The sequence below is a fragment of the Salvelinus sp. IW2-2015 genome, linkage group LG19, assembly GCF_002910315.2.
Source record: "Salvelinus sp. IW2-2015 linkage group LG19, ASM291031v2, whole genome shotgun sequence".
NCBI lineage: Eukaryota > Metazoa > Chordata > Actinopteri > Salmoniformes > Salmonidae > Salvelinus > Salvelinus sp. IW2-2015.
Window position 1 is genome coordinate 25,619,699 of NC_036859.1, and position 8,898 is coordinate 25,628,596.

Genomic DNA, 8,898 nt, shown 5'->3' on the forward strand with positions numbered 1-8,898 from the left:
ATTGGGTGGTGGACTTTATTTAACTTGGGAAGTCAGTTAAGAGAATTCTTAATTACAATGACGGCCTACCAAAAGGCCTCCTGCGGGGACTGGGATTAAAAACACATCACGACAATACTACATAGAGAGAGACTTAGACGACAACCTAGCAAGCAGCAACACATGGTAGCAGCACAAAACATGGTACAAACATTATTGAGCACAGACAACTGCACAAAGGGCAAGAAGGTAGAGACAATACATCACACAAAGCAGCCACAACTGTCAGTAAGAGTGTCCATGATTTAGTCTTTGAATGAAGAGATTGAGATAAAACTGTCCAGTTTGAGTGTTTGTTACAGCTCGTACCAGTCGCTAGCTGCAGTGAACTGAAAAGASGAGCGACCCAGGGATGTGTGTGCTTTGGGGACCTTTAACAGAACGTGACTGGCAGAATGGGTGTTGTATGTGGAGGATGAGGGCTGCAGTAGATATCTCAGATAGGAGGGAGTGAAGCCTAAGAGGGTTTTATAAATAAGCATCAACCAGTGGGTCTTGCAGCGGGTATACAGAGATGACCAGTTTACAGAGGAGTATAGAGTGCAGTGATGTGTCCTATAAGGAGCATTGGTGGCAAATCTGATGGCCGAATGGTAAAGAACATCTAGCCGCTCGAGAGCATCCTTACCTGCTGATCTGTAAACGATGTCTCCGTAATCTAGCATGTGTAGGATGGTCAGTTTGGCAGCTGGGGTGAAAGAGGAGRGATTACGATAGAGGAAACCAAGTCTTGATTTAACTTTAGCCTGCAGCTTTGATATGTGCTGAGAGAAGGACAGTGTATCGTCTAGCCATACTCCCAAGTACTTGTATGAGGTGACTACCTCTCAAGCTCTAAACCCTCAGAAGTAGTAATCACACCTGTGGGGAGAGTGGCATTCTTCTTACCAAACCACATGACCTTTGTTTTGGAGGTGTTCAGAACAAGGTTAAGGTTAGAGAAAGCTTGTTGTAGAGCATTTAACACAAAATCCAGGGAGGGGCCAGCTGAGTATAAGACTATCATCTGCATATAAATGGATGAGAGAGCTTCCTACTGCCTGAGCTATGTTGTTGATGTAAATTGAGAAGAGCATGGGGCCTAGCATCGAGCCTTGGGGTACTCCCTTGGTGACAGGCAGTGGCGGAGACAGCAGATTTTCGGACTTTATACGCTGCACTGTTTGAGGTAGTTGGCAAACCAGGCCAGAGACACCAATACTCCTTAACCGGCCCACAAGAATGGAGTGGTCTACCGTATCAACAGCTTTGGCCAAGTCAATAAAAATAGCAGCACAACATTGCTTAGAATCAGGGGCAATTGTGACATTGAGGATCTTTAAGGTTCCAATGACACATCCATAACCTAAGCAGAAACCAGATTGCATACCCGAGATAATACTCTAGACATCAAGGAAGCCAATCAGTTGATTATTGACAAGTTTTACCAACACTTGATTATCAGGGCAAAATAAAAATAGGCCTATAACAGTTAGGATCAGCTTGATCTCCCCCTTTAAATAAAGGACAAACTGTGGCTGCCTTCCAAGCAATGGGAACCTCCCCAGAAAGGAGAGACAGAATAAAGAGGTCGGATGATAGGGGCAGCAACCTTAAAGAAGGGTCTAAACCAGATGTTTTTTGGGGGTCAAGTTTAAGGAGCTCCTTTAGCACCTCGGACTCTGACTGATTGCAGGGTGAAACTTTGTAGCGGGGCACGAGAAAAAGAGGGAGAAGCATCGGGAATAGTCGCATAAGAAAGGGTGGGAGATGAGGAAATGTTGGACGGGCAAGGAGGCATGGCTGAGTCAAAAAGGAATCCTGACTTAATGAAGTGGTGATTAAAGAGCTCAGCCATGTGCTTCTTGTCAGTAACCACCACATCATCAACATTAAGGGACATGGGCATCTGTGAGGAGGTGGGTTTATTCTTCAGGTCTTTAACCGTTTTCCAGAACTTCTTGGGGTTAGACCCACAGAGGGAACTGCTCCTTAAAGTAACTAACTTTGGCCTTCCGGATAGCCTGAGTGCACTTATTTCTCATTTGCCTGAACGATAGCCAGTCAGCCTGAGTATGCATGTGCCGAGCCTTTCGCCAAATGAAATGATTGAGGTGGAGTAATTCTGTAAGATCACGGTCGAACTAGGAGCTGAACCTGTTTTTAATTCTCATTTTCTTTACGGGGACGTTTGTTAGACAATTTTTTATATTTTCAGTGGTATTGTTACCAAATTCTTGATACACACAGGAAACTGTTGAACTGCAGTGTTGCAGTTCTTGACACACTCAAACTGGTGCGCCTGGCACTTACTACCATTCCCTGTTCAAAGGCACTTAAATATTTTGTCTTGCCCATTCACTCTCTGAACGGCACACACACAATCCATGTCTCAATTGTCTTGAGGCTTGAAAATCCTTTAACCTGTTGCCTCCCCTTCATCTACACTGATTGAAGTGAATTTAACAAGTGAKATMAATAAGGGATCAAACATTCACCTGGRCAGTCTGTCATGGAAATAGGTGTTCCTAATGTTTTGTACACTTAGTGAATAGGGTGCTATTTGGGATGCATACCACGAATGAGCAATGTTCAATCAGTGAAAATATACGTATATACACACACCAATATGACACTGGTACATAATTATACACACACCAATATGACACTGGTACATAATTATACACACACCAATATGACACTGGTACATAATTATTCACACAAATGCCTAAAGTATACAGTGCAGTCGGGAAAGTATTTAGACCCCTTGACTTTTTCCAAATTTTGTTACATTAGCCTTATTCTAGAATTGATTCTGTAGTATCCTTAAAGGCTTCTTAGAATTACGACTCATGAGACTTACGTACGGTTTAGTCTTTAATTGTAACTTAGATTTTACATTATCTTATGCACCTGGCTTAAAACTCCCTGAAGCTTTCTTAATCATAGTTAAATAGGCAGACATAGGAAATAGCTACGGATAGCGGAAAGCAAACCCGTCTTGAGTCAATACTGCCATCTATTGGTAAACATAAATATACCAGGTTACTACAGATTCAATAGTTTTTTTTCTTCTTCAATCTACACACAATACCCCATAATGATAAAGCAAAAACAGTTTTTTTATTATTATTTTTATATATTTTTTAAATAACACATTTCCATGACTATTCAGACCCTTTACTCGGTACTTTGTTGAAGCACCTTTGGCAGCGATTACATCCTCAAGTCTTCTTGGGTATGATGCTACAAGCGTAGCACATCTGTATTTGGGGAGTTTCTCCCATTCTCTGCAGATCCTCTCAAGCTCTGTCAAGTTGGATGGGAACAATCTCTGCACAGCTATTTTCAGGTCTCTCCAGAGATGTTCGATCGGGTTCAAGTCTGAGCTCTGGCTGGGCCACTCAAGGACATTCAGAGACTTGTCCTGAAGCTACTCCTACATTGTCTTGGCTGTGTGCTTAGGGTCATTGTCCTGCTGGAAGGTGAACCTTTGCCCGTCTGAGGTCCTGATCGCTCTGGAGCAGGTTTTCATCACGGATTGCTCTGTACTTTGCTCCGTTCATCTTGCCCTCAATACTGACTAGTCTCCCAGTCCCTGCTGCTGAAAAACATCCCCACAGCATGATGCTGCCACCCCTGTGCTTCACCATAGGGATGGTGCCAGGTTTCCTCCAGACGTGAAGCTTGGCATTCAGGCCAAAGAATTCAGTCTTGGTTTCATCAGACCCGTGAATCTGGTTTGTCATGGTCCAAGAGTCCTTTAGGTACCTTTTGGCTAACTCCAAGTGMGCTGTCATGTGCCTTTTACTGAGGAGTGGCCTCCGTCTGGCCACTCTACCATAAAGGCCTGATTGGAGGAGTGCTGCAGAGATGGTTGTCCTTTTTGAAGGTTCTCCKATCTCCACAAAGGAACTCTTAAGCTCTGTCAGAGTGACCATCAGGTTCCTGGTCACCTCCCTGACCAAGGCCCTTCTCCCCCGATTGCTCCGTTTGGCCGGGCGGTCAGCTCTAGGAAGAGTTTTGATGATTCCAAACTTCTTCCATGTAATAATGATGGAGGCCACCCTGTTCTTGGGGTCTTCAATGCTGCAGAAATATTTGGTACCCTTACCCAGATTTGTGCCTCGACAAAATCCTGTCTCGGAGTTCTATGGACAATTCCTTCAACCTCATGGCTTGGTGTTTGCTCTGACATGCACTGTCAACTGTGGGACCTTATATAGACAACTGTGTGTCTTTCCAAATCATGTCAAATCAATTGAATTTACCACAGTTGGACTCCAATCATGTTGTAGAAACATCTCAAAGATGATCAATGGAAACAGGATGCACCTGAGCTAAATTGAGTCTCATAGCAAAGGGTTGTGTAGATTGAGTACACTTTTAAAAATGTTTTATCCACTTTAGAATAAGGCTGTAACATAACAAATGTGGAAAAAGTAAAGGTCTGAATATTTTCTAAATGCACTGTACATAAAAATATTGTTTCCTGATTTTTCTTGTATTTTTCATATTTAGGACAGACACGTCAGAACAAACGTTAGATTTTTGAGGGAATATGTTATTCAATGCGTTTCTATTGGCTGGCAGCGGTAATGGTCAATTGGGTGAATCTGAGGTCAATTTCGAGTCTCATAGCAAAGGGTCTGAATACTTATTTACATAAGGTATCTGTTTCTTATTGGCAAACGTAAAAATTAAAGATAAACTGATTTCTCATTATGMAGTATTATGTGTAGATGCATTTTAGAATAAGGCTGTAACTTAACAAAATGTGGAAAAAGTCAAAGGGTATGAATACTTTCCGAATGCACTGTATATGGCTGTGTTTAGACAGGCAGCCCAATTCTGATATTNAGTATTATGTGTAGATGCATTTTAGAATAAGGCTGTAACTTAACAAAATGTGGAAAAAGTCAAAGGGTATGAATACTTTCCGAATGCACTGTATATGGCTGTGTTTAGACAGGCAGCCCAATTCTGATATTRTTTTCAGTAATTGGTCTTTTGACTAATCAGAAAAATATCAGATGTGAAAAGATCTGACGTGATTGGTCAAAAGACCAATGAGTGGAAAAAACATCAAAATTGGGCTGCCTGTGTGAATGCAGCCAATGACGAGGGTGTGTGTTGGATTGATGTTTCGTGTTCTAGCCCGTGTGTGCGTGAGACAAAACATGGGCTGCGTTTACATAGTCAGCCCAATTCTGATATTTAAAGATTTTTTTTTTCTTTTTTCTTTTTTTACACAGATCAGCTCCAATGTGATTGGTGAAAATACCAATTAGTGGAACAAAGATCAGAATTGGGCTGCCTGTGTAAACGCGGGTATTTCCCATAGCTTGAACACAAAGCTACCAGAGACTAAATAGGGTTCGTTTTGCAGCAAAGCTTGGTTATCTGACAGTGGTGATGACAGGGCCAGCCAGAGGCTAAACAGTAAACACAGTTCTCAATGGCATGTCACTGGCCTTCAGTCAGACTCAGCAGCAGACGCGAGGTTCTCAGTCTGCGTTTACACAGGCAGCCCAATTCTGTTATTCTGCCCAACTATTGGCAAAAGAGCTGATCTGATGGGTCAAAAGTGAGAAAAAAATGAAAAAAATATCAGAATTGGGCTGCCTGTGTAAAGACGGCCTCAGAGTCTCTCCGGCTGTTCTCTCTCTCAAAAAAAAGACGTCTGGTCTCAGCAATGACTGATCCCCATCTCTAAGTCCAGACAACAGACAATGACGATCAGATGGAGATTCAATTAAAAAGAGTCTGTGTCTGTAACAGAGTAAGAAAATATATCCTGTTTCATTTGTGAAGTTTGCCTAAATTAGTTTCATAATTATTGAATTCATTTTCCAATGTCATGGTTTCATTGAGTCCTATTGATATTGTTCCATTCACGGGTACTTGACTGACATCATGTGGTTAGTTGACAGTGTTGCACCTTAGCTTCTCAATTACTGTTGCTCGGCATCTTGAGATTTTCATACTGTTGGAATGAATGGAGTGCGAAATAAATCATTGAAGTCAATTTACATTACAGTCGGTGTTATGTTGTCTGTCATCCCAGAATAAATAATTTTCATGAGCTCCACTYTTGTTCAGGGATGCAAACTAGTCACCTTTCGGTGAAATTCGCCGTTTTGAATCCAAAATAGGTGAGCAACGTGATTCGTGTAGATCCGATGAGAAAAGGTTGTGAGGGGGTTGGATGACTACTGGATGTAAAGCGAACGAGTGATGCGAGTTTGGAGCAATAKTGGTGGCTGTGTCCAACGCTCAGCCAATCGTTTACATAACAACAGAATGCGATACGAAGAGGTAACGTTAGGTGAGAAGCCTGACCACCGAGAGCGGGGTGAGAAGGTGATGAAGAGTACTTCATGAGTTGTAACCGAAAAACTACCAGCATTTGGGAAGTTTTTGAGGCGAGGGAGAAAGTGTGGTGGAACAAGTAACGTTATTAGCATTGTTAAGTATCTTGCTAGCTGGATTGAATTCCCCGTTAYCTAATRAGATAAATGTTGAGCAACATTAGCCAATTGATCTGATAAAATAGAGTTTATGATGRGAAAATTAGCTTGCTAATAAAGTCAGACAGCGAACGTTAGTTAGCTAACGTTACWAAGTCAGATGAGCTAACATTAGTAACCTAACCAATTTGCTCTAGTATTAACTGGTATACGACTCCTTGCCGTTCCTCAAGTTAACGCCTTAGTTGCTTACTGGACCCTGGCAATCTGTGTGAAATGTTAACTAGCTAACCACTATCTGTTAACTAATGTTTTCCTTCTACAGTATGTGGTTAATTTTCAGAATGAGAGAATAAGGTGAAAATGAGGCGTTGCTTGTGCATTCAGGGGTCAAGTGTAGCTGGAGCTGGGCCTGGCTTAAACTGGATGCCACTATAGAGGTGAAGGGAACACCACACACTTTACCGCTTTCTCACTTTTGCTGGCACATTGTAGAACAGATGTCCACAGGCAGAAAGTGTACAATGTAATAATGTGCAGTGTAGCCCAAATATATTGTTTTTGTTGTGTTGAACTTGACAGTAACACGTGTGAGTGAGGGGGGTTKAAWWWKWWTTTACTCAGTGAATGTTTTTTTGCACACATGTAGCCTTGTGCACTTGATCGATGTCTATAATGGCCACTATAGTAGAGAAACAATAGAATGCATGTTTGTTTCATTCTATTTCTACTTTAAGATGTTTTTTCCCCCAAGCGCAATATTTATGTGTATGGTCACAAGTGTTCTATTATAAAGGCTGTCATGGTAACAAGTGTTCTATTATAAAGGCTGTCATGGTAACTGCAKTATTAGTGTATTGTTTTTTCTCAGACTTGACTGTCATTTGCAGTAAAGTCTAGGCAACAAATAACATTGGATTGCTTTTACATTTTTTAGCTGTGAGTTAGGTTCACATGAACCACTTTTTATTTTACACACAGAGACTGATTATGTAGATCATATTATCTGTTGTTTAATTAGTTAACCTGCATTTCCCCCTAGCAGGGATTTTTTTGCAAAAACGTTTCAGTGCAACAAATAAAAAGTGTCACCTTTTTGGGCCCTCAACAGTTTGCATCCACGATTGTTGTGTTCGTGCCTGCTGACTGGTTGCCTTGGTAGGAGTAAGAACCGGAACGTGACATGTCCTCATATGTTTTGTTGGTATAAGAGTATTTATGGCTGTTAGGATGGAAAATAAGAAAAGGCATCCCTATATACATTGCATTCGGAAAGTATTCAGACCCCTTCACTTTTTCCACTTTGTTAATTTACAGCCCTAATCTAAAATGGATTAAATAGATTCTCCCCCCATCAATGTACACACAATACCCATAATGACAAAGCAAAAAAGGGTTGACATTTTGGCAAATTTATAAAAATATATTTTTTAACTTAAATATAACATTTACATAAATATTCAGACCCTTTACTCAGTACTTTTTTTCTTTTCATTTCCCCTTTATTTAACCAGGTAGGCCAGTTGAGAACAAGTTCTCATTTACAACTGCGACCTGGCCAAGATAAAGCAAAGCAGTGCGACAAAAACAACACAGTTACACATAAACAAACGTACAGTCAATAATACAATAGAGAAAGTCTATAGTGTGTGCAAATGAGGTAGGATAAGGGGAGTGAGGCAATAAATAGGCCATAGTGGCAAAATTATTACAGTATAGCAAATTAAACACTGGGGTGATAGATGTGCAGAAGATGAGTGTGCAAGTAGCGGTACTGGGGTGCAAAGGAGCAAAATATATAACAATATGAGGTAGTTGGGTGTGCTATTTACAGATTGGCTGTGTACAGGTACAGTGATCAGGGCCACTCAAGGAACATTCAGAGGCTTGTCCTGAAGCCACTCCTGCGTTGTCTTGGCTGTGTGCTTAGGGTCATTGTCCTGTTGGAAGGTGAACCTTCGCCCCAATCTGAGGTCTTAACCTGCTCCGAGCGCTCTTCATCAAGGATCTTTCTGTACTTTGCTCCGTTCGTCTTTGCCTCGATCCTGACTAATCTCCCAGGCCCTGCCACTGAAAACATCCCCACAGCATGATGCTGCGACCACCATGCTTCACCGTAGGGATGCTATTAGCCAGGTGCCTCGTTTTTTCCAGACGTGATGCTTGGCATTCAGGCCAAAGAGTTCAATCTTGGTTTCATCAGACGAGAGAATCTGTTTCTCATGGTCTGAGAGTCCTTTAGGTGCCGTTTTGGCAAACTCCAAGCGGGCTGTCGTGCCTTTTACTGAAGAGTGTTTTTTTCTGGCCACTCTACCACAAAGACCTGATTGGTGGAGTGCTGCAGAGATGGGTGTCCTTTTGGAAGGTTCTCCCATCTCCACAGAGGACCTCTGGAGCTCTGTCAGAGAGA